This window comes from Heloderma suspectum, chromosome 1 (genome assembly GCF_057233095.1).
Source record: "Heloderma suspectum isolate Gila_16-S chromosome 1, 16-S_ref, whole genome shotgun sequence".
Classification (NCBI taxonomy): Eukaryota; Metazoa; Chordata; class Lepidosauria; order Squamata; family Helodermatidae; genus Heloderma; species Heloderma suspectum.
This window is the reverse complement of record NC_139458.1, coordinates 130,083,075-130,109,553: the sequence shown is the minus strand read 5'-3', so window position 1 is coordinate 130,109,553 and position 26,479 is coordinate 130,083,075. Positions and strand designations below refer to the sequence as shown.

At 44.0% G+C, this 26,479-nt stretch overlaps 1 protein-coding gene and 1 non-coding gene across 6 annotated transcripts in view; one reads left to right on the top strand and one right to left on the bottom strand.

Moving 5' to 3' along the window:
- Positions 1-7,610: 7,610 nt before the first annotated feature.
- Positions 7,611-7,683, bottom strand: TRNAA-AGC (transfer RNA alanine (anticodon AGC)). Its single transcript has one exon. It is a non-coding gene; the product is annotated as a tRNA-Ala (tRNA).
- Positions 7,684-8,024: 341 nt separating this feature from the next.
- LOC146357860 (uncharacterized) overlaps positions 8,025-26,479 on the top strand; it is a 136,675-nt gene continuing 118,220 nt past the window's right edge. For all 5 annotated transcript variants that reach the window (XM_084857303.1, XM_084857312.1, XM_084857329.1 and 2 more), the window contains exon 1: positions 8,025-8,224. The gene's annotated coding sequence lies outside the window, so the exon portion shown is untranslated. The remainder of the gene's footprint in view (positions 8,225-26,479) is intronic.

The window sequence follows — 26,479 nt, the reverse complement described above, 5'->3', positions numbered from 1 at the left end:
ACGATCCTGCTAAACAAAACAGTGTGTGAAGGTGTCCTTAATCTACATTGTCTATAATGTCTATGAGCTGTGAACCTTGCCCTCTGTACTCTACTGTCTAGGTATAATCAGACTGTTTTTGTTTTTATATATTTTAATAGTTATTTTAATTTGAATTTATTTTGCTGTGTAGACTTTAACAGATTGATGGTTGTTCCTTTTTGGAATTGTATGATGGCTGATTGCTAAGATGATAAGCTATCTTCCTCCCTGACATCATTGGAATGCAACTATGCCATTTGGGAGAAGGAGCTAATGGCTATCAAGGTAGCTTTTGAAACCTGGCACCATTATTTCAAGGGAGCACAGTGCCCTGTGACAGTTCGGACTGTTCACTGCAATCTTGAGCACATTCAACCAGCACCAAAACTGGTGGACTCTGTTTTTTAGTTTCAGATTGTGTACATTCCACACACCCAAAACCGCCAAGCTGATACTCTTTCTTGGACATCCTAGTATTTGCAGAAAACTAAGGACATACCTCAGGTGTGCCTCTTACATCCACGGAATTTTGCAGCTACAATATAGGACTCTGACTTGCTAACCCTTGTCCGCCAACAGCAACAATGAGATGCTTATACCAAGCACAGATTCAAGCACTGGCAGAATATGATAATCCTCCTGAGGGCAATTATATATCTGATGGATGTCTGGATATGCATTCTTGCCTGTGTATCCCTGGCAGTCTCATTCGTTTCCATGTTTTCACCTGTATCATGAGGGCCCCCTGACAGGCCACTTTGGACTCTTTAAAACACTCCATCAATAATGAGGGATTTCTGGTGGCCACACACGAGGGAAGACACATGACGTTATGCTACCTCCTGTGAAACATGCGCCCATGTGAAGGATCACTCTGGACAACCAGAGGGCCTGTTTCATCTCTTGTCTACTCCAGATGGACCCTGGAAAAATGTAACCCTGGACTTGATTCCAAAGCTACCTCTGTCTCAACTATACATGGCCATCCTAGTGGTACTTGATGCCTTTACCCAAATGGCTCATTTTGAACCATGCCAATGTCACCTACACCAGGGGGGTAAATGCAACTTTACCTTCAGTGTATATTCTGACTACAAGGTTTCCTGGACCAACTCGTCTCTGACTGAGGATTCCCATTTTTGGCCAATTTTTGGAAAGTACTATTTCAGGCAATGGATGTAGAAGTATACTTCTCCTCTGCTTAAAATCAAACTCTGGAACAGTATCTGCTTTGTTATACAACCTATCAACAAGATAAATGGGCCTCACTATTACCCCTGGCTGAGTTTGTCACTGTGCAATGTTCATATATCTATGCAATACAGCTCATTCTTTCCAAATTATGGTTTCCATCCCTGATACTTCCCTAATCCCTGCTGCCCACATAGTGCTGTACCAGAAGCTGACCAGTTCCTAGAAGAGTTGCGTGCTGGACAGAAGGACCTTAGAAAAGTACTGGGACAAGCAAAAAAAGTCATATAAGGCCCAGTCTGATAAGAAGTGACGACAAAGAGAACCTTCTAAATGGGAGATAAAGTTTGGTTCTCCAACAAGTACCTCAATATTGTGCACCCTTGTCAAAAGCTGGATTATCGATTCCTGGGACTTTTCCCCATAACCTGGATCATGAATCCTGTGGCTTTCCATCTCCGCCTTCCCAGCTCCATGAGAATTCATCCAGTGTTCCATTAGTTCCCTTCACATCTGACTGAGACCTAATCAGTATCAATCAATGCCCCCCCCCATACAAATAGATGGAGAAGAGGAGTTTGAGGTACAGGATATTCTGGACAGCTGGGTAATGAGGGGGTGACTCCAATATCAAGTTGATTGGAAAGGTTATAGCCCAGAAGAGCATTCATGGGAGCCCACCATCCATGCCCAGGCACTTCAACTCATCCAGAAATTTCACAAATGATACCCATCAAAGCCTGGACCAAGTCAGCTGAGGAGGGGCATGCCTGGGGGGATGGTGTCATATCCCCTACTTTTGAGGCTCCACAGTACCCTGAGGAGAATTCAGATTCAGACAATTCACAGGTAATCCCACTTCAGGGGAAGTGCTCAGCATCTTTCTATCCCTACAGTTTCCCCTGGTCCTCAGCCACCAGGAGATGAAACTGCAGAAATTGACACCAGCCCTTAAAGAACTACAGTCAGTAACCAGCTCAGGTGGAACCACTGAAACCCAAGGCTATGCCAGGCTTCTTCAGGCCTCAATTTACTGCAGTCCTTTGCTGGAACAAGAGCTCCTTATGGGAGAACCTTCTAGTCAGCACTTCATGCACATCACCCTCCAAGGTCCCGCCTTGTCTCCAGCCTTGTCCAACATGGATACTGCCCTATCAGAGTGACCCAGAACAGACAGTGAGCACTATGTACAGACCACTTCCCTTGGGCCTGACACCAAGCCAGCAAACCCCATTCCTAAAGCTTCAGGGGAAGCATTCAAAGCAAATGCCCCTCCTTTCGTCCAGTTCATGTGAACATCTCCATCCTCCTCCCTCAGCTCTGTCCCCATGTGGCACAAAGAAAGGTGCTTGTACTTGGAATTTGGTGAGCCTGTAATGGGAGATGGAATGCCAAGGTCAAGCGAGTATTGAAAAAGGCTACCTCACATCTAACTCTAAGCCCTGACCCTTATTCAAATGTGACAGGGGTTTAGCCCTGCAACTGCCAGAAGTCCTACCCCATCCCCAGAAGTCCCACCTCTGGAACTCCTGCCCCAGATGGAGGCATTACCTGATGAGGGTCATGTGATTCCTCTATGAATTCTTCAGTTTAGCCCCTGCCATACATGTGAGAGACTGGAATCAGTTAGATACAGGGGGTCAGGCTAAGGCTGGAGTGGCTGACATAGCAATCAGAGATGAAAACATAGTCAGACAGTCATATATATTACACAGTCTAGAAGCAGAGTCAAGAAAGAGTCCAAGGGTCAGTAGAACAAAGCATCAATCACAGGGCAAGGTCCAGGAGGCAAGGTAGCAGACACTGGATCATTTCCAACCTCATCCCTGGAAGTCCCAAGTCTGGAAGTCCTGCTCTGGATGGAGGGTTTACCTGATGGGATCATGTGACCCCTCTACAAACTCCTCATGCTATTGTGGTTGAATAGGAAGAGGTGGCATGATGAATTTGTAGATAGGTCACATTATCTCATCAGGTGATCCCTCTTTCCAGTATAGGATTTCTGAGCATGGGGTTGGAAATGACCCCTACATGGTCAGTACCAGTCCCCTACATGTACCCCATGGATCTAGACCCTCATCCTATTGGTCCATGGGGGCATGATGACTTTGTAGAGGAGTCCAACTGGTGTTGGACTTCCGGCAGGGGCAGAGTGAATCACCTGTCACATTAGAATAAAGTGCAGTACAGCTATCTTAAGAATATCATAATGTATATTTTACGGCATCACTGGCCTTATTGTAACATTGACAACTTCACATGACTCATCCTAGAATGATTTCCTTCATCTTGGAAATACTGGTGAACACTCTCTAGAACAGTCTTCCCCAACCTGGTGCCCTCCAGATGTTTTGGACGACAATCCCAGCATTTTGGACCATTGGCCATGCTGGCTGGGGCTGATTGGAGTTGCAGTCCAAAACATCTGGAGGGCACCAGGTTGGGGAAGACTGCTCTAGAGAGTAGCAGTGGAGTCTGTGGGGAGCAGTGTCTTTAGCAGTGGAAGGAGAAATGAGCACACTCGATCAGGTTTTAGGGTTCTTGAGGAGCCTGGACTACTCACTTTACTTTTCACATTGTTACCAAATACTTGTTACATCAGCTAACAATACAACTTTTGCATGGCTTGAATTTTGAACTACAGCAAAGTTCTTTTAGAATTGCATACTTTTCCTTGAACTGTACATTTTGTGCATGGTTCCACATTTTTAAAAAGCCCTAACAGCATCAGAGAACAGGTCTACCATTTCTGGTAGATCCGGTGACTGAGCAGCAATAAGGCCTGGGTGCCAGGTCTACCAAGATAGGTAGATTGAGCCTCTGAGAAATTTGTATACCAGGTCTACTCTGTCATTCCTCACTGGGTAGAACTGGTGTCCAGATAATGTCTTCCCACCTGCAGCTGAAACCCTCAGTTCTTTCCAGGACTTCCTTCACCCCTGTAATGGCTCTTCTGCCCTACGTGCAACACACAATAGATTCAGGTACCTTCACAAGAGGTTTCTTTACTTCTTACAGTTCGAAAGAAAACACTGTGGAGCTGTGTGGCACACTGCCTAAGCCCCAAGGCCAACACTGAGAGATGGGAAGAGGTTCCACTTGGGCTTCCTGTCAGAGTTAAAACTGGTACCTCTCTCTTTCTCTCTCACAACAATCCGTTCTAAACTTTAATGAATTGCACTGCGGCTTCAATCAATTTCACAGCCCCATCTGCATTTCTCTAAAACTCCAGCTGTCCTGTCCCGAGCCTTGCCTGTGTGGCTGGAAACTGAAAGTAGAGACAAATGGGGTAGGTGCAGCACAGCGGCCCTGTAGCTCATAGAATGACATCATGACTGGAATCTGGGGGAGGGGGGCAGTTGCACCCCCTTGCCCCTGTGAGCAGATGCCCATTCTTTGAAGTATGGGAAGGAGACAGTTTGGGGTACATATTGCTATCACAAAGAGTATAGGGGACTAAAGCCTTTGGAACTACAGTGTCATAGAGGAAGATAAAGAGTTCCTCTTATTGGTTGGTCAGTCAGTCAGCCAAACATTTATTGGAGGAGAAGGCAACCTCTGGCCTGCAGGCCTAATCCAGCCAGAGGAGGTTCCCAATTTGGCCCATGGAGGGTTGGGCACCACTCCCCTTCCCCGAGCCCAAGTCCTAGGCTGGAGGCTTGGGGAGGAGGCAGGGGAGAGGAATCCACATGTTATCTCTGATCAGAGATTGGAGATAACATGAGGATTCCCTGGATTTGGCAAGTTCTTGCAGAAGCCAGTCCTGGAAGCTCCAGCTGTGTCCCTTCCCCTGTAGCTTCTTCCCCAATTCAGACAGAAGCAGCACAGCAAATGTTATGGCATACCACATGAGTCAGCTTTTTAGCAGCTACTGCAAATGCTAGCCTATGCATTATCAGCAAGCAGGCTACAAATTACTTCTTCTACTGGCCAAACAACTTATATGAAGGAGAGACTTCATGAGTCTCTGTCTATAACTGTAATTCAGAGGACACTGTAGAACTGTGTACAGTGTCTTTCGCTTTGTCTGTAACACAGATATACTGACAGGATGGAGTTAACACCTTAATACATCTCCCTTCCATGTGCCTTTTATTGTGTGAGGCTTGAATGTTTCCCTTACAAATTACTTTGGGTAGTTTTAATGGTGACACTCAGGTGGGGAAACAGCAGGAAAGGGATCACATACCAATGGAGGAAGAAGCACCATAACCAGCTTGGGATCCTGTGACTTCTAGAAACGTATCGAGGAAGCTTGGACTTTCTCAGGCCAAGGCAATGAATGCTGGGGGGTGGACAGACTTCAGGCTTGTATAGGATCTCCTTAGCTTTTTTTAATAGAACCTCAAGACCCACTAACTAGAGCCTGGTGCAAAAGACATACACTTAGAATTTGAGAATTCAGAGTCCAGGAATTAATTCTGAGTACCAGAAGTAAACTGAGCTCACAGTCCTTCCACACAAAAATCCACTAAACTTTCTTAATCCCAGCAGTATAATTTAGGGTAGAGTTGGGTTGTGTGTGTCATTTTGTTGTTGTTATAGTTAAACAGTTGGGAGCCAGAAATCCTTGCCAAACTACTGCAAATAATGCAGAGAGAAACTAGTAGGTCCCCATCTACCTTCTGCCCACATCTGGTCTGTATTGTTGCACACTCAAGGACTGAACACCCATTGGATATGAATCCGGTTTGAATTCACCCACACACGGGATGACTCCAAACGGTAGCAAGTGCTCCCCCCGCAACCCAGTATTTCCTGCAACCCTGTTTGCTCCCTGAGCTTACAGTCACAGTATATTAACTTCCCATATAGCAGGGGGTGTTGACTGTCTTTCAGCCTGAGGGTTGAAGAATTTTATTTCGGAGAAGCTCTCAAGGGGGGAGGGTGGGAGGCTGCATTCCAGTGGTGGGCAGAGCTAAAGACAAAAGGGGTGGGCCCAAAATTACCAGTATATTGTAGCTTAAAGCTCTTTCTGCCAGTAACTAACTCTTAAGAGAGGCTTTTTAGGGGTGGGGTGGGGTGGAATTGTGCAAAATGTGGACAACCAACGAACCGTAGTCAGGAGAGAGGTCATGCAGCCAGGGGAAGAGGGCGTGGCCATCTGGAGAACCCCAGAAGGGCAGTTTAGTACCCATGTTCGACACCCCTGCATGGATAAAATCCTTGGTCTTTGCCATACCAGATTAGTTTTTCTGGCATTCTTCCACCCCCACCTCCTGAGACACAATCTGCAATGCGTTCGTGCAAATTCAGCATCTGCCTGAACTGTCCTGCTCCGGGGGAATTGCATGCAGCAGTGCAGGAGCAATATCCGTTTTGGCCACCCATAATTCAGGCATAAGAGGGCTTCTCCTGCATATGCTGCGGCTGGCTGCATTGTTTAACAGTTTTAGATGGTGCACATATGTCCCACGCAGCAAAGTTCCGCAGAAGGGGTTCCCGTTTTTCCTTTCCCTGCGCCAATAAACGTTGTTGGTATACCCAGTAGAGGGCGCCTTGGATACGCCAGATCAATGTGGAGCTGGCTGCGCTTTTGGACGCCTCGCTACCAAAAACTCAAGACTGGCTTATCCGAAATAACTGTCGGAAAGAATGATAAGGGATGTCAGACTAGACTCCTGGCAGGTGAAAGATTATATATCACGGAGGAGGAGGTATTAATTCTCACACTTAAATGCAGCTCTTTATATTTGACCAATGACCTTAACATTATATTTAAGGTTCTGTATCTCTGTGTGACAATACACTTAACATTGCTTTTATGATTATTAAATCTCTGTTATTAGAACAGCAACCGTCTTTTATGTTTTCCGCATAAATCACTACGGACGCAATCCTATGCATATTTAGGCAGAAAAAAGTCCGACAACTCTCAGCATTCCCCAGCCAGCCATGATATTTTAAAAAAAATTCTTTTCCCGTCTCTTACAGAATCTTGTTCATTTTAATTTGAATTATTCTAATTTGATCCAATGGAATGTGGAGTGTAACGCTTGCTAACTGGATCGATTAAACAGCAGTAATTTAAAACACACACAAACACTTCTTTATATTTATGAGATCTGGAGAAGTAACATTTTAAGTACAATGACTATTATGAAAAGTTAAAAGACCTATATTTATTTCCTTATATATTTCACTTTATTTTAAAGAAAGCGAACAGCCTTCTTCCCAGTTCTGAAATATCGCTGTTTTTTACTGGAACAAACTTCATACCGGGATATTTTACTTTTTTCCAAACGGGGTAAATCCCAAAGCATTAGCAGTAACAAGAACTCCTCCTTCCGTCGCCTAACAGCAGCTCCTTCATGCATCAAGTAGTCTATCTCGCTATTTAAAAGGTTATTTGAAGGGTTACAACGAACCGTCCGGTTAGTGGAGAGAAAAAGCGAACGTGGAGAATGCGGGCATCGATCCCGCTACCTCTCGCATGCTAAGCGAGCGCTCTACCATTTGAGCTAATTCCCCTCTGCAGAAAGCCTCGTCTTCTCGGCTCTTATATAGCATCCCTCAGCTACGTCTCTAAGCTACATTCGTTAGTAGCTTGTCGGTCTGTTCTTGTGGGAAATGAACTCTCTCTCGAAATGTAAGATTCTCCATAACAAAACAAGATACGGAAGTGGATGAGTGAGGGGCAGGGAGGAGTCACCGTCCTGCGGTCACCCCGCAAGGAGAGGCGGGGGCGGTGGGGAACTACATTTCCCATGAAGCTTTACAGCACGCATGCGTCACGCTGTCCCACGCGAGCGTGCGTTCGGGGGCGCGAGGGGGGGGAGGGAGGCGAGGGGAGGGGGGGGAGAGAGGAGGGCAGGCTTGAGGCGCCGTTGACGGCGGCGGGTTGCTCCTGCGTGGGGGCTGCTTCGCACTGTGTGAGGCGGGGACTGCTCGGGCCGCCGCTGCCCTTCGGATACAGCGGCAGCAGCATCAGTCAAGGGAGGATGAAGAGCGTGGACGACGAGGAGGAAGGGATCCCAGCCGCTTCAGCGCGCGCCCGCCGCGCTGCCCTGAGGTAAAAAGAGGAGAGCCGGCGTCGGTCGGTCGGTCGGCCAGTCGGTGCTGGGGCTGTCGCGGCTGCCCGACTCCCCGAAAGGGGCCAAAGCCGCCGTCCCACGGGCTCGGAGGGAAGACGGCGGCGGTGGTGCGTTCTTGCGAAGGGCTGGCTGGGAGGCAGAGGGACGGACGGGCTGTTTGCGGGCGAGGGCAACAGCCTGGCTGGCGGCGTCTGTTGTTGCGTCTGCGGTGTGCGAGAGAAGAGACTTAGCGGCGAACTACATTTCTTGGATGTAGAAAGGGGCCGGCCGGCCGGGGAGGGGAGGGGAGGGGAGGGGAGGCTGAACTGTGCGGCGCCCAGACGGGGAGGGGGGCCGCCGCCGCCGCCCGTGTCGGGGAGCGGTGGTTGGATCCGGAGAGTAGTGAAAGGCGCTCTCTGTGTTCTAGTTGTGTCGGTTGAGGAGGGCGTGTGGCTACGGAGCTGTGTGGGCGGGATTGGGTGACTGTGTGTGTGTGTGAGGACAGGAGGGTGTGTGCTGAGTAGTGGGAGTATGGAATTTGTATTATCTGGACGTTGGCGTGCTTGCAGGAGAGGGTGCGCGGTGCCATTGTGTCCGTGCGTATGGGAAGCACCGTGGTTTGAGAGCTTTTGTGGGATTCTGGGTAGATCCCATCTGGCTCGGGCTCTGAAGAATGGGAAGCCTGGGGAGCGGGAAGCAAATGAGGGGTGGTGATAAATCGACTGGAATGAATGTAAGTTCATGGTACAGTCAAAGGAGACTGGATATATCTCGTTTCTTATCTGTTACATGGAACCACTTTCAGTGTGCGTGAGGACGTAGCTAGAGGGACTGTAGTGAACGTAATAGTTCTTAAGTTGTGCATTTTCTGTGCTGTAGGCACATCGAGAAAAGGGAAGGATTGTGCAGGTTGTACTGCGGATGTCATATTCCTACCACCAGAATAATTTGTCAGGAGTGAAAAAAAAAAGCAGAACATCATAATGTGCTGACGTTACCTTTGAGAGAAGACACATTAGAGAAGGGAATTCAGTATGTTTTTTTTTTCCAACTAGTACAGGAAATAATTTAGTGACAGTCCCCATCATCCTGAAGGAGTTCACCAGTCAGCTCAAAGCATGTTGCTACCATCTGTCTGCTGCTTGTTACCTTTTTACAGAGACCTGCAAACAGCAACAGGCAATTCAAACCTCCTGCGATGTTAGGGGCCTTAGTCCAGGTGTTTGTCTTAGTGCCAGAAAAGTCTGTATCAGTATGAATAATACATTCACGCAGTGGAAACTTTAGAACAGCTCATCATCTGTTCTCATGCTTAGTGGGATTTTTAGTTCTTCCTGTGACTAATAGTAGGGTTTTACTTTTCTTGAGACAAGAATGATAATTTAGGATTGCTAAGTAGCTGAATATATATGATACAGCCATTTTTCTTTTCTGGTTGGAATAACTAGAGATGTGAAGGTCTGGAAGAAAAAAAAAAACTGAAAACTTCAGGACCCCCCCCCCCATTTTCCAAAAATCCCTGGAGGGGGGAATGGAAGAAACCATTTAAAAAAGCATTCTGTCCTGTCCCTCCCACCCCACCCCCCACATTGTTTTCCCCCCGTCATTCACATCTCTAGGAATAACCGCACAGAAAAGCTAAACAAAAATAATTAGACCTATCCTTTGTAAACTATTTTTAAACAAGGAACCATTGCAGTGTGTTCTAAAACAATCTCAATTGTATAAAGCAGGATGAACAAAGCTTGCAAGTTCGAAAATAAAAACAGTGAGCACATTTAAGAGAGCATTTGTTGTCTGAAGATCCCATTTATTTTATGAGGACTTAAGTCTGTTTCATGCGTTCCTACTATCATTCCGGAGATTTAATAAACAATGTAGTTATGATGGGAAAAATATCTCAGGAACCAAGACTTATGCGTGAATGAAATCCTGAAAACCATTGAATCCTATCCACATAAAGCTAGGTGTACCTATGTGTTGCTTTATACTCTGGCTCAATCCAGTGAATGTTGAGTGTGCATAAATTCTATTGAAATCTGTGGGACAAGTTAGGTGCATCGATTACATGCATTTTTGCATGAAGTTGTATCGATTTCATGCATCGTTGGGGCATTCTTTGAATCAGACCCTTCATGTTTTAAATGTGTGAAGCTGTCCTTAGGTATACACTTAGCCCTATACATTTATACATACCTCTTTGCTCATGAGGTCATTGGACATTCTTTACTTTCATAACTACATTTACCCTGATGTAATTGTTTCCAAACAACTGTGAGGCCACACACCTTGCACTAGTGCCTACAAACAACTATATTTACTTCATATTACTATCAGCTACTCAGGCATTCCCCACAGATGTGGAATAGTAAAATTATAAAACACCCAGAGGGAGCAATCCTACTGGGATAGGCGGCTGCCTCCAAATTCGGAGGTGACTGCCTATCCAATGCAGGGCAGGAGAAGGAGCGGGGGAAGTGGCTGCCAAACGACACATCGGGTGTGTCGTACTGGCATTTCTGCCTTCCCCGCCCTGGAACGCCCCCAGGAACGCTCCATTTTCACCGCTCTGTGCTCCTCTTCTGAGTGCGGAGCCATTCTGCACTGCCTACAAGGCAGTGCGGGCGGGCAGGAAAGTCAGTTCCTGGAAACTGACGTATCCTATGGCTGTCTAGCTGCTGACTAGTGGCCATAGGATTGCGCCCTAATATAACCTTTTATAACAATGCTGCTTTGTATAGGGTGTTTAAAAATAATTAAAATAAAGCCTGTGTCAGCAGTTTCGTGAAGCATCAATCCTCTTGTTAAGGCCTGTACAACTGCTGATCCATTAAGTGGCCAGCAATCCATCAGCCCCGTAGAATGGACTATCTGTTTTCACTACTTGTATGGGACTGCAAAAGATAGCAGAGCAGGGATGAGGGTGGGTGGGGGAGGTTGTCAAGCACCAGGATAGATCACAGTGCATGGCTGGTGGACCAGTCAGTTTAGTGAGCCACAAGTTGTGCAGGCTTGCCCTAGCTGGTTGTCGGCATGTACTGTGTATCTTGAGAACTGAGAGCTACCTTAGAATGGCTGAGTTCAGACAACATGATAACCCAAACTCAAATTCTGAGTATGAGTTGAGTGTGAGTTGTTGTTGAATTGTGGGTTATCGTGTTGTCTGAACCCAGCCACGCTGATAAACCATGGTTTGTTAACCATGAACAACCCACAGTTCACGACCTAACAACAAACCATGGGTTCTCTTCTTGGGTTATTTGTGGTTAGGGTGGCTGGGTTCAGACAGCACAACAATCTATGTTTCAACAACAACCCACGGTTCAATGGCAACCCACACTCAACCCTTAAGTGTGAGTTATCGTGTTGTCTGAACCCAGTCATTGGCCAGGTTCTCATTATCAGTGGAGGAAACCATGCACTGTAGCTTGTTTCCCTTGCTCCTGTGTATACTGCTTGTGTGCCCGCTATTTGCTTGATTGCTGGGTTTGCACTGAGGGTAATTGTAACTAAAGATACATTGTTGTGGTTCTCATTTGGATTTTTTAGTCTTTCCAATACTTTCTGGGTTAGTGTATTCACTGTACTCTAACTTTCCAGGTAAACAAACCAGGTTGCTTGCCAATTATACACAGACAGGTGTTTCAAGGCAGTTTACGCAGTGGGACTAGCAATCTATCCACTGGGAAGAAATTGTTACTTGCCCTGGATAAGTAACACATGGCTGTATTCCAAGAGGAATGTTATCAAAAATATGTGGGTGGAGGCATTTCAGAAGTTTAATCCTACAAGGAGAACCTTCATATAAACAAAGATGTAGTTTTAAATATTTTATCTTTTGAAAGTTCCTCACAGGACAAGTTCTGGGTGGTGATTTTAGAGGTGACTCTTACATCAGGCTAGCCAAGAGTCTACACATTGCTCTTTGTGCCTTTCTTGTTTTCTCACGTTGCCCTTTGCTCACTGCTTATCCTTGGAGAGTCTTGCATTTAATTCCTTTCTCTAGGGCTGAAGTATTCTTGCTCGATCTGTTTTTGAAAAATTGAGTAGGCCTCATTTCCTCAGTGTCCTTGGAATCGTCTTATTTCTTTTTATCTTCTTACCCTGCTCATGTGGAAGATCTTATAGATTTACCCACAGACCTTTTTCTTTTGATACATCAAAGCAGTCTACACATCTTTACTTTTTACAGTTTTACTATGGACATTGTACGTGGGTGATGTTTCTCTGTTGAAGTTCTCAAATACAGTTAGCTTTACAGCTGAACAGGGGTTTGCTGGCTGGGGTATGCTGGGAGTTGTAGGCCTTTTCTCTGTCTAAACATGCATAGGATTGCACCCTTAATGAAGGAACTCTTTGAGCTCTAAGCAATCATAAGCATTTGGGATGCATTTTGCTAGACAATATTAGATTAGGGTGTTTTAAACTAATTACTATATAATTGGTGTGTTTTCTGTGCTGTGAATTCTGCTGAAGTCAAAACTGGTTATATGAATAACTAAGTGATGAAGTGTAAATGTGGCAGGGGACTTCAGCCCATGTTGTTGCCTCCGTAGCATGTATGGCATGCTCTGCCTTTGGACTTGCAGTGTCCCTTTGGATGACTTGATGTAACTTCATAACCTCTGTTACATGCTTGATTTATAGAGAAATTTATAGCGGAAGGAGATATAACATGCAAAATACATTTGTCTGTGCTAGGTTTATACTTAGTAATTTAGGGTGCATTCCTATGCATTTTTAGAAAGAAAAAAGTCCTGTAACTCCCTCCATTCCCCAGCTGGTTAAGGGCTATATTCAGCTATATGTCTGCCAGCAGAATGGATTCCCCCTTCCCTCTCCAGCTCTCCATGCCCCCCTACCGCCCCCCCACATCTGCTCCAAAGACTTAGGTGGATGCTCCAGAGCAGATTTGAGGGGCGTGGGGGATGCAGGAGAGAGGAGAGAAAGGGGGAAGTCCTGTAGCATTAGTGGAAGTCTGGATGTCACCCTAATTTGATCTCTTCCAGTTTTTTCCTTCTCTCTATGTTGTCTATTAATAGTGTAAGCTATATATATACACATATAACAGGTTCCTTAATACTAGTAATTGTTGTGTAGGATCTGAATCGTCTAAAAAATTAAGCAGGTGGTGTTCTTTTTTATGGGTTGGCACCTTCATTAAGTAAATTGTTTTATTAAGTAATTATATGAGAGATGGCATAATTCAGATCTTCCTAATTATTGTATCTCTAGAAGATACCAAATGGACCAAGTGTAACTTCTCACATAGTTAACATTTGTAGGTTAAAATACATGATATGTTGCATGCTTTTTCTGCCAGTATTATTTTTAAAAATTTCATCCTTAGCAATTTTTATATTGTTCTCCAGAACCAATATGGCAGCAATTTGCTGTTTATTGTTACTCTTTGAGAGTGTTTGGTTCTCCCACTCTTGTGTACTCTTGTTTGAACACTGTGGACACAGTAGCTTCATATTCAGTGGTGAAATTTCTTTATTAAGCTTCAAGTATCAGTATAACGTCCCCTTCATGGATCACTGCCTTGTTGTGGCGAAGGGGCTTGCGTAACTCAGTGAAGCCATAAGCTATGCCGTGCAGGGCCACCCAAGACGGACAGGTCATGGCAGAGAGTTCTGACAAAATGTGGTCCACTGGAGAAGGAAATGGCAACCCACTCCAGTATTCTTGCCAAGAAAACCCCATGGAACCTATCACAAGGCTAAAAGATATGACGCCGGAAGATGAGCCCCTCAGGTCGGAAGGTGTCCAATATGCTACTGGGGAAGAGCAGAGGGTATTTCCAAGTAGCGCCAGAAAGAGTGAAGCGGCTGGGCCAAAGCCGAAAGGCCACTCAGCTGTGGATGTGTCTGGTGGTGAAAAGAAAATCCGATGCTGTAAAGAACAATATTGTTTAGGAACCTGGAATGTCAGATCAATGAATCAAGGTAAGCTGGAGGTGGTCAAACATGAGATGGCAAGATTGAACATCGACATCTTGGGAATCAGCAAACTAAAATGGACAGGCATGGGCGAATTTAATTCAGGTGACCATCATATCTACTATTGTGGGCAAGAATCCCTTAGAAGAAATGGAGTAGCACTCATAGTCAACAAAAGGGTGGGAAAAGCAGTACTGGGGTACAATCTTAAAAATGATAGAATGATCTCAGTATGAATCCAAGGCAAACCATTCAACATCACAGTAATTCAAGTCTATGCCCCAACCACTGAGGCCGAAGAAGCTGAGGTTGATCGGTTCTATGAAGACCTACAACACCTTCTAGAACTAACACCAAAAAAAGATGTCCTCTTCATCATAGGGGATTGGAATGCTAAAGTAGGAAGTCAAGAAATCACCGGGATAACAGGCAGGCATGGCCTTGGTGTACAAAATGAAGCAGGACAAAAGCTAATAGAGTTTTGACAAGAGAACATGCTGATCATAGCAAACACTCTTTTCCAACAGCACAAGAGGCGACTCTACACATGGACATCACCAGATGGTCAATATCGAAATCAGATTGATTATGTCCTTTGCAGCCAAAGATGGAGAAGCTCCATACAGTCAGTAAAAACAAGACCTGGAGCTGACTGTGGCTCAGATCATGAGCTGCTTCTTGCAAAATTTCGGCTTAAATTGAAGAACGTCGGGAAAACCACTAAACCGTTCAGGTATGACCTAAATCATATCCCTTATGAATATACAGTGGAGGTGAGGAATAGATTTCAGGGATTAGACCTGATAGACACAGTGCCTGAGGAACTATGGACGGAGGTCCGTAACATTGTTCAGGAGGCAGCAACGAAATCCATCCCAAAGAAAAAGAAATGCAAGAAAGCAAAGTGGCTGTCTGATGAGGCTTTACAAGTAGCTCAGGAAAGAAGGGCAGCGAAAAGCAAGGGAGAAAGGGGAAGATATACCCAACTGAATGCAGAGTTCCACAGAATAGCAAGGAGAGACAAGAAGGCCTTCTTAAATGAACAATGCAAAGAAATCGAGGAAAACAACAGAATGGGAAAGACTAGAGATCTCTTCAAGAAAATTGGAGATCTCAAGGGAACGTTTTGTGCAAAGACGGGCATGATAAAGGACAAAGAAGGCAGGGACCTAACAGAAGCAGATGAGATTAAAAAGAGGTGGAAAGAATACACAGAAGAACTATACAGGAAAGATCTGAATGTCCCTGAGAGCCATGATAGTGCGGTCACTGAACTTGAGCCGGACATCCTAGAGAGTGAAGTCAAGTGGGCCTTAGGAAGCATTAGTAACAACAAAGCTAGCGGAGATGACAGTATTCCAGCCGAGCTATTTAAAATCCTAAAAGATGATGCTGTTAAAGTGCTGCATTCAATATGCCAACAAATCTGGAACACTCAACAGTGGCCACAAGACTGGAAAAGGTCAGTTGACATTCCAATTCCAAAGAAGGGCAATGCCAAAGAGTGTTCAAACTACCGCACCATTGCGCTCATTTCACATGCCAGCAAGGTGATGCTCAAAATCCTACAAGCTAGGCTTCAGCAGTATGCGAACCGAGAACTACCGGAAGTACAAGCTGGGTTTAGAAGAGGCAGAGGAACTAGAGATCAAATCGCCAACATTCGCTGCATCATGGAGAAAGCAAGAGAATTCCAGAAAAACGTCTATTTCTGCTTCATTGACTACGCTAAAGCCTTTGATTGTGTGGATCACAACAAACTCTGGCAAATTCTGAAAGAGATGGGGGTACCAGACCACCTTACCTGTCTCCTGAGAAACCTGTACGAGGGTCAAGAAGCAACAGTAAGAACCAGACATGGAACAACCGATTGGTTCAAAATTGGGAAAGGAGTACGACAAGACTGCATATTGTCACCCTGCTTATTTAAATTATATGCAGAGTACATCATGAGAAATGCCGGGTTGGATGAATCACAGGTCGGAATTAAGATTGCTGGGAGAATTATCAACAACCTCCGATATGCAGACGATACCACCCTAATGGCAGAAAGCGAAGAGGATCTCAAGAGCCTCTTGTTGAGGGTGAAAGAGGAGAGTGCAAAAGCTGGTTTGAAACTCAACATTAAAAAAACGAAGATCATGGCATCTGGCCCCATCACTTCCTGGCATATAGAAGGGGAAGAAATGGAAGCAGTGACAGGTTTTACTTTCTTGGGCTCCAAGATCACCGCAGACGGTGACTGTAGCCATGAAATTAAAAGACGCTTGCTCCTTGGGAGGAAAGCTATGGCAAACCTAGACAGCATAGTAAGAAGCAGAGACATCACCTTGCCGACAAAGGTCCGTCTAATCAAAGCTATGGTTTTCCCAGTAGTAATGTATGGCTGTGAGAGCTGGACTATAAGGAAGGCTGAGCGCCGAAGAATTGATGCTTTCGAACTGTGGTGCTGGAGAAGACGCTTACGAGTCCCCTGGACTGCAAGGAGGTCAAATCAGTCCATCCTAAAGGAAATCAACCCTGAGTGCTCATTGGAAGGACAGATAATGAAGCTGAAGCTCCAATATTTTGGCCACCTAATGCGAAGAGAAAACTCCCTGGAAAAGACCCTGATGCTGGGAAAGACTGAAGGCAAAAGGAGAAGGGGACGGCAGAGGATGAGATGGCTAGATAGCATCACGGATGCAATGAATATGAACTTGAGGACGCTCCGGGAGAGAGCACAGGACAGGAAGGCCTGGCGTGCTATGGTCCATGGGGTCACGAAGAGTCGGACACGACTGAACAACAACAACAATCAGTATAACGTGGGAGTTCCAGAAAAAACACGCACTGTGCCTTTACTCTCTGTACCTACTTCAACTCCAGAGTCTTGTTGCAAACAGAATTATATGCATTAGAAAAAGGCAGCATTATTAAATAATGTTGGCAACAGATATTTTTAGTGGAACCCTGTAGTTAAGTTCAGAAGTGCACAACTGAAGAAAAATTCACACATGGGAACTAGCTGAGTTTTTCTCTGTTGGTATGAGATCTCATGGAGAATTTTCAGTTGGAAGCCTATACATAGGAACAACCTTGAGCCATTTTTTCTGATTGAATTTATGATGCTGCAAAAAGTGCCCCATACAGTGTGGAAATGGCTGTAGACTATTTTCACATATAATCAATTTCATGCTGAGGCTCTTTCACATGCAATGTGACGAGAACACATGACTCAAATTATATTTTACAGCAAGAGATAATGGGATATGTGGCTATTGAGATTTGTGTGCTTGATAATATTGCTGAGCTGTGAATTTTGTAAGTTGACAAAAGCAAACAGGCATTTTGATATTATAATGTTTCAAGTAGACTATTGACTTGATAAGTTTTACTCTTGGAGTTAGGTTGCTTGTCTGTAGAAATTGCCTTTTGCAACACAATGTGCATCGTTTTGCACACACACATGCAGGAACATGGGCTTAAACGGAAATAGTCCCATCTCTGAGCCTATGAAACAGATAGCTGTGATGACTAAATGCTCTACCAGCCTATTACTAACCGCCAGTGTTCAAAAATGAATGAGGCCCCTAAAAATAATTAGCTTATTAGTTCTGGAAAAAATTATTATGGTCGCAGAGAATGTGCATGCAAAATAGATGTGTGATAAGCAACTGATAGTGAAAACTTGCAACCACTCAATACTAGAAGTTACTTTATTTTGAATTTTGTGCTAGGAGATAATTACGTTACTTCTTAGTTTCAGTGACAGGATTCTTGATGACCTTGGGCAGAGCATCTTCAGTGGTATTTTTTTAATCTGGAAAAGGCAGGGTTTGCAAACCAAGAATTGTCTTGTGCTGCCTCTGACCACCTTATTGCTCTATGCATAGTGAGAATGACACTGCTCTTGAAGTGGTGGACCCATTGCAGTCTTGCATTTCTGGCAAATACATGACCTTGCCATCCTCAGAATCTGGCCCGGCTTGGCTTCTTCATGTTTGCAGTACATACACCAGTTGTTGTTTTGGTCCACTATTTTTTAGCACCACTAATGCTATCAATCAGCTTCTTGCTGTTCATTGCTAAGAGTTTCTACAGATGATAACATTTCATTGATGTGGAAGCTTTCTTGTCCTCTAATTAGGCAGGATGCACATGTTGGTTTTTTTCTGTTGCACGCTCATCATTCGCATTTATATATACATATTTCAGGTGGGTTTTTTAACCATTGTTTTAGGAGGCACTTGCTGAGACCAGAAACAAAGTTCTCAAATGCAACTAGCAGTGCTGAACAGAAATGTGTATTGCTGTAGTCTTGCTACTGTCACAGGCACCTATTGGGCAGTAGCTCTGGCATTACTGACAATGAGTAATACACTTCTCTCTGTCCCATGTCAAGCACAGTTTTAGAACTATTTGAAGTTTTGTTTTAGCTTAATAAAGGTTGAATGCTTGTTTTTATCATCTTTTTGCTGCATTTAAGGATTCTGTCTGTATAGTAGAGATTGAATTGGATTGGCAGATAAGATTTCTTGCCAGTTATGTATTCCAAAAAATGCCTGATGGACTTGGATAGCATGTTTGTTTTGTTTCCTTTGCTCCCACCCTGAATTTCAAGTTTGGATGAAAACTACCCAGAAGCCTTCTCCACTCTGGTGCTCTCCAGATGTGTTGAACTACAACCCCCAGCATGCCCCAGCCAGCCATGCTAGTAAATCTGGAGGGTACCAGGTTGGGGAAGGCTGAACTAGGAGAATAAGGGATGATAAGGGCATGAGTCTAGTGTCAAGATTGACATTGTTCCAGCAGACATCGGCATGAAGTGCTAAATCTAAACAGCTCAAAAGTGTCTGCTAATTCTGTTAATGGGAGCATAGTCTGAGTAATATGAGACTAATTCCAAGGTGAAATTAAAACTTGGATTTAAACTGAGATTGGCTGGGTTTGGACGATCAGTGAGGAAAAGGAGCCACAGTGGCTTGTTTTCCCTGCTCCTCACATGCCACTCACATGCCTGCTTGTTTTCCTAATTACCCTTGCTGCAGCATGGGTTGCTTTGTCTTCCAAACCTGTCAAGGTGCATGGCAAGGGTGGCTTCCAAACCACCCTAGAACTCCTGCAACAAGCTCTGGGTTGTGGACTGGTTTGGAAGCCACCCCTACTGCACACCTCGCCAGGTTCAGATGACACTGCAACTTGTGCCATAGCAAAGGTAATTAAGAAAATGGCGGGTGTGCGAGCAGTACGCACAGGGAGGGGAAAAGAAGCCACAGTTCTTTTCCTCTGCTGATCATTCAAACCTAGTCATTATTTGCCTGTTTATGCTGTGATGCTAAGAGAGGGTAACTGCAAGTGGAATTTGTCTAAATCTGACTTTTGGTGTAAATGTTAGCTATGAGAAAATGCTAGCATTGGATTTATTACTAATTCACGGTTTATTCAGTAATGATACTTAGCAATGCAAAAATGGGGGGAATCAGTAAATGAAATACATGATTATGTACTAATGTATTGTATGTATTTAAGCGAAATGGCTTAAAGAAAATACCAGTTGAGGAAGTGTCTGTCTTGGATTTATTGGTGTGTGTGTGTGTATCATTGTTATGGATTCAAGATGCTTTAAAAGTCCGTCTTTGCATAAAATAAATAGGGCATGATCCAGCAAAAGTTAAATACTTTACAATCAGAGGGGCTTAAGCGAATGCTTAACTTTCAATTGAGTAAATAAACAAGACTTGAAGGTGATACATTTTAGCTGGATTTTACCCATAATAAACCGGAGATAGTGACCCCATTTTTGCAGCTCCCTTTTTACTCTGTAAATGGGGTGGACCCTAGATCACTCTTAAAACCACTTTGGGGAGGAGTGGAATGGAAGGGGGGACACCCAAAGGTAAATTCCACACTTTAAAACATAAGGATAACTTTGCTAAGGGACTGATCTGGTCCCCTTTCTTCCACCCTGCAACATGTAAGCTGTCAAAGGCTGTCAAGCTAGGGTATATGCAGCCCCATTTGTCAATTACCTTGTATATTTCCTAGTATGCTTTGTTCCCTTTGACAGCTGAAACATGCAAGGCAATAGACAAGGTAAGGCTTTATATAGTTTGACACCCGTAATTGCACACGTCCTCAATTGCGAAAACCGACATCCCCCTGCCCCCCCAAACAAATTACAAAGACATCTGTGCACATTCCTTGGGTGTTAAAAATAAAAAAAAAGATTAGTCCTGTTTTGTGCAAATGTCAGGGCACACAAAAAAGAAAAAGCTCCAAATGTGACCAGGGAAATGATTGAAGTGGGGAGTGGGACTTGGCAACAGACAATACAGGCTCTGCCGCCACATTTCCTGGGATACACAGAACCTGCTGGAAGAACGGGGAGAACAACCCATCTGTCCGGCTCATCACGGATTATTCTGATGATGACCCACACTGCATAGCTTGTTTCTCAGGGTGGGTTATCGTGTAATGCAAACTGACCCACTGACTGGGTTTGTATGATCAGCAGACAGATAACGAACCATGATGGCTTCTTAACTATGATGTGTGTGTCGGTCATACACTGAGGGATTTGCATGATTACCCTCAGCAGCATGGCTTGTCGTGTCATGTGAACCTGGTCAGGGTGGCCTGTTGTCATGGGTAACAAGCCACCCTGGCCAGGTTTGAATGACACAACAAACTGTGCTGCCAAGGGTAATTATGCTGATCCCCCAGCACACAATCGGCATGTGTAATGGGGGAAATAAGCCCCCATGGCTCATTTCCCCAGCTGCTATCGCACAAACCGGGCCAGCGGCTTGCTTACAATGACATAACTCCCTTTCCATAGTGGCTCCCCAAACCAGAGCCTAAGCATCTTCAGGAAGTTTGGGAAGACCATTTTATTCTGAGGTGGTATTTGGTGGCCATTGCTGGGTGTAAGGTTTAGTTTTGTCTGGTTTTATTTTAAGTTAATTGAGCAGTAATGTGTACAAAAATGTATTCAGTTTCTTAATATTTTTGAAGACATGCAATTAAATGTATGTCTTTTGCCCCCTTGGAAACCAGTTGTTTTGCAGGAATAAAAACAATGGCTGTAGTTGTATTCAGGATTTTATTATAAGCATGGCCAGGTTGCTCTCCCCCCGCACCCCCAATTCCTATTTGTTGCAGAGTATTGACTGACAGGAGGCTAATAACATTGTCCTTTTGACTGTGTAAGCTTGCAGTGTAAATCCTCAATACAGACTCCGGAGGTCATGAACTATGGATTGCCAAACTGATGCTGTATGTAGAGCACAGACAGCAATGAAGACCATTTAGCATACCGTTTGTTCAGTCCTACATGCCTGCAATGCACTACTGCCAGTTCATCTGATCCACAAGTTTACTTGTTGAGCTTGGGGTTTAAAGTATTAGAAGTAGTTTTTTAGATGACTGTAGGACTTGAAGAATCCTGATTCACAAAATGGGTGATTAGTCATGCCTAAATCACATGTTACATCCTTCATACCATAGAAGGTTCTAGTAGAAATATCCAGCTAAATATCAGATAAAAATAGTTGCTGTAAGTGCTGTGGCTATTTAAACTGCAGCTCTGAAAGTTGTTTAACTTCTCTAAATTAAATTTAGCTAGTTCCCCATTTTTTATTTTTATATATATTTTGTACTGAGGCAAAACTCTTTTCCATAATGATCTATTTGCTGAAGCTTTTAAATGAAAGGTCACTGTCTTGACAGAGCAAAAGAATTACACTACAAAATCTCAAGTCTAACAATGTGATGGGACACTCTTAAGTCACACAGAAATTCAGGATTAAGGCGAAGCCTGCTATTGAATTTTCTACAAGTACCACTGTGCTTTTGATGCTTTGTAAATTAGAGATACATTAGTATGATCAACCAAATGAATAAGTAATGGAAGTTCCTACAGGGGATGGTTGGAATCAAACCTCTATTTATTTATATGGACCTCTTAGTTTTTGAGGGCCACTGTTAAATCTTGACGTTCCTTCTGCTTATGGCCTGTTGCACAGAAAGAAGGAAACATGAACTGTTTTTGTTATATCAGGGTTTTATATCCATTAAAAGAAATCACCTTTACTGTGTCTCTTTTTATGTGGGCCTGTGACATCTGAAATCAGCTTGCTGTGTTATGGCAATCTTTACTATCTTAAGCAAGTGAGGGTCTCCCGCCATCATCTTTTTAAAACTTCACTTTTTATTGAAAAGTTTTTCTTCTGTGCACCATAAGAGACAATAAGAGAGAAGAAAAAACAGTGTCACAGAAAAGCATGTATAGTTTTAAATGTTTACAAAACCGACCAGTACCGTACTTAAAGGCTGGCTGAATTATTCAAGTTAATCTTTCAGTGTAAAAGTGCAAATTAGTATAAACTGAATTTGTATATTAGTATTATCATACTAATTATTAAGATCATAAGAATCCTGTTGGATCAGACAAAAGGCCTATCTAGTCAATCGTTCTGTTTCCACAGTGGCCAATCAGATGCCTATGGGAAGCAGCACATGTGGGCAATAGCCCTCTCTCTCTCTTGCTTCCCACCAGCTGGTGTTGAGCAGCACGCTGGAGGTAATATATAATCATCAGGACTAGTAGTCATTGATAGCCTTATCCTCCATGAATTTGTCTAATCCCCTTTTAAAGCTGTTCAGGTTGGTGGCCGTCACCCCATCTTGTGGTAGTAAATGCCATAATTTAACTATGTGCTGTGTGAACAAATTCTTCCTTTTATCTCCATATTAGTGTAATACCTTTATAGGCCATCCAAAAGATCACAAAAAATATGTAAGCCTTCAAGATCTCCAGATCTCTTCATCAGGGAAGAAGTTTCACAAAGTAGGTATTATTGTTAGAAGATCAGCAATTTCACATTTGAGTTGTTTAAGAACTCTCAGATGGATACCATCTAGCCCCTGTGATTTGTTTGTTTTAGGTGTGTCAGTATAGTCTAAAACTTCATCTCTTGTCAACAGTTTGTCTCAATTCCTCAGATTCCCTTCCTGAAAATATCTGTTCAGCCATGGGTATACAATGAAGATAGATGCAAAAAGTCATTCAGCTTCTCTGCAGTCTCCTTGTCCTCCTTTAGTACTCCTTTGACTCTTTTGTTATTCAATGGTCCAGCTGCCTCCCTGGCTGGTTTCTTGCTTCTGATGTATTGAAAAATTTCTATGGTTGGTCTTTGTGTTATTAGCAATATACTTCTCAAAATCCTTTTTGGCATCCCTTTTTGCCTTCTTGTATTTCTTTTGTGGAAGTTTATGTTCCTTTTTGTTCTCCTCACTTGAGCAAGACTTCCAGTTTCTGAAGGAAGCCTTCTTTTCTGTAAAAGCTTCCTTGATGCTGCTTGTTAACCATGCTGGTGACCTCTTGGACTTTGTGCTGCCTTTCCTGACCTGCAGTATACATTTCTATTGTGGTTTTGATTAACACCTGAGCAATTTAGAGAGATTTGATCTTCTTGACTTTCCTTTTCAACTTCCTTTTAGCAGTTCTCTCATTTTAAAGAAGTTTCCTCTTTTGAAATAGAATGTGACCGTGTTGGACATCATTGATGTCAGGCCCAGCTTCAGCAATGCAGTGGCCCTTGGTCAGAAGTAGCCTGAAAGGGCTTGGGCTTATTCAGCCTCTGGAATGTCAGAATCTGTGTGAGCTTATCTCTGTCAGTGTTCTCAGGGCAGAGCCAGGGGGAGTCACCCTACTCCCTGTCTCCCTGCTGGTCTGGCCTTGGCAAGCAGGGAGGCTGGAAGCTGTCTGTGAGAACCTGACAGAGGTGGGGGGTTGGTTGCAGAAGGGTCTCCCAGGTTGAAGTGTCAGTGCTGGAGGGCTGAGCAGTGACACCCTGTTTAGACAGGGGCCTTGCTGAAAGGCCAAAAGCCCTTGTCTGTCAAGGGATCCGGAAGAGGTGACTTTCAGGCACACTTTCCCCTTTTAAGCTGATGCAAAGGCAAGGAACCTTTGCTAGGAACATCTCATCTTCATTGCCTGAAATCCTTTCTGTTTGGATTCACTGCTGTCTGAGCCTCTGGAGGTACTCTGCACATGGCCTCTCTGTACTGTGGTGCTTTTCATAGACTCCGAACTCTTGTTCAAAGAAGATTGTCTGTTTTCCTTGTTGTCAGGCCAGAGTGCTGTCAGGCTGGGTTTGATCTTGATTTTTGGACTTTTCTCTGTCTGGACTCATGGAGTGTGGAGTTACCAAGGCGCAAGCTATGGCATAGAACTCTTTGCTTGTGTGGGTTTACCCCTGAATTCGATAGGCCTTGACCATGTAGCCTGGAGTTCCCAATGGAAGATTCAAAGTTGGACTAACTCTCTGTGGGTGTGGTTTGTTTAGGCCTTTCTAGAATCTACCCCTTTGATTGCCTGGGAGGAATCATTCCAGGAATCATTCCCATTCCTTGTCCGAGGTTTGGAACCTCGTGTATGGATTGCCTTGGGTGGATATGTCAGGACTCCTGAGTCCTTTCCCTTGTGTTCAGAGCCGTGGAAATGGCAACAGGGAAACCACATTGATGAGGATCTCAGTCACGGTGGTAGTGTTTAGCTTTTGACTGTTCTGGAATTACTTAGAGCCTGTAGCTACTGACCGTCAGCTATATGATTACAAAAGAGTATAACCATTAAGCTTTGGCCATGGGATTTCCTACAATAAAGAAGTCTCACTGATTTTGGTGTCCAGTATCAGATTGCCTGAGTGTGTGTGCTCGAGGGATCAGGAATCCTGACAATTGGCAATTTTCCACTTACATATAAATAAATTAAATCTGATAGCACTGTGTGGTCACTGTTCCTAAACGGATCATCAATACTGTCATGTTGCGCTAGGTCCTGGAAGGAACTGACCTCCCCTTTGGTCAGTTCTTAATCAGCTGTTCTAGGGCACAATCATTTAGGGCATCTAGAAATTTCACCTCTGTGTTGTGACCAGAATATGCATGTATCCAGTCTATGTGAAGGAAATTGAAGTCAATCGACAACACTTTCTCTTTGGATACCTCCCTGACTTCATTTTCCATCTCAAAATCATGCTGAATATTTTGGTTAGGGGTATGATAGCCAGTCCCCTGTAATGAATTATTTTGGGGGCCTGGTATTGCCATCCACAATTATTCTGTGGAGGAGTCAGCCTCTTTTAAAGTTTCTAGTCTGTTTGACACTATGTTCTCTTTGACATAAAGAATGATCCCCACCCCCGTATGCCCTTCCATAGCCTTCCTATAGAATGGACATCCATGGGGAATGTCCAACCCGTCAGCTTCTTTCCCAGGCCCACCCCCCTCTCCTGGCAGGGAAACACCCTTACGTCTGATCCACAGCTGAGTGATCTGAGATAAGAACTGTTCCCTGCTAGGTACTGAAAAAGGCTCCCTTTCTCAGCTGTCTTGTTTGTTTTTATTTAAAAAAAGGGGGGCTGGCTCAAGTACTGGGCTGCACTAGATTCTAGTGAATACAAATCTAGGTCAGTTGAGCTCCCTGTGAATTTTTATCAGGCAAATGGACAATGGGTATGGGATTAAGGAGAGGGTATAGCCCCTGTGCTGTGCCTTTGTTTTAGCTTCAGCTGATGATAATAAATTAAATGATGACTTATCTGGATTAAATGAGTAGCTCTTACCTTCTCCTTACATGGGTGCTTAACTTCTTTTTACCTTGAGGCTATGTAAATGGGGCTGAGATGCTTCATCACTGGGGCTTCTTCTCACACTAGCTGGTAAAATGTATTCATTTTATCCCCTTCCTCTTTCAGGGAGATGAGGGTGGCATACATTGTTCTCCCATCTCTTTTTTAAAATCATCATACAAGTCAATGAGGCAGGTGAGGCTGAAAAAGTGATTAGGCCAATGTTTTCCAGTGAGCTTCACTGAACAGATACTTGAACCTGTTTTTCTCTTCTACCCCCCCCCATTAAAAACTCTACCAGTTATATTGTACGGTCTCTGCTAACCATATAGAGCAGGTGTAGCTGTAGTGAGACCATTGCTTTCTCCAGAAGATGACTGGTAGCATGTTATAGGGTTGCTTTTAAAAAGCATTCCACTAAAACCAGGGAAGTGCTGTATATTTGGCAGCAGAAGTTATTGTTGCCATAGCCCACTGTTTCTAAGTGATTCTTCATTTGCTGAGGTGGGGGGAAAGGTTGTGGAATTTTGCCTCCTGGTGCCAAAGAACAGTCAAAACTGCTACTTATGATTATGGATTACAAAGTATGGTACTTAGGCCCAGCTAATATAAATGTGCAAATATCTTGAGGTGGTTAATCATGTGGCAAGGTAATTCCTAGGCTGATTTCACAGAAAATATTGGCAAAGCACAG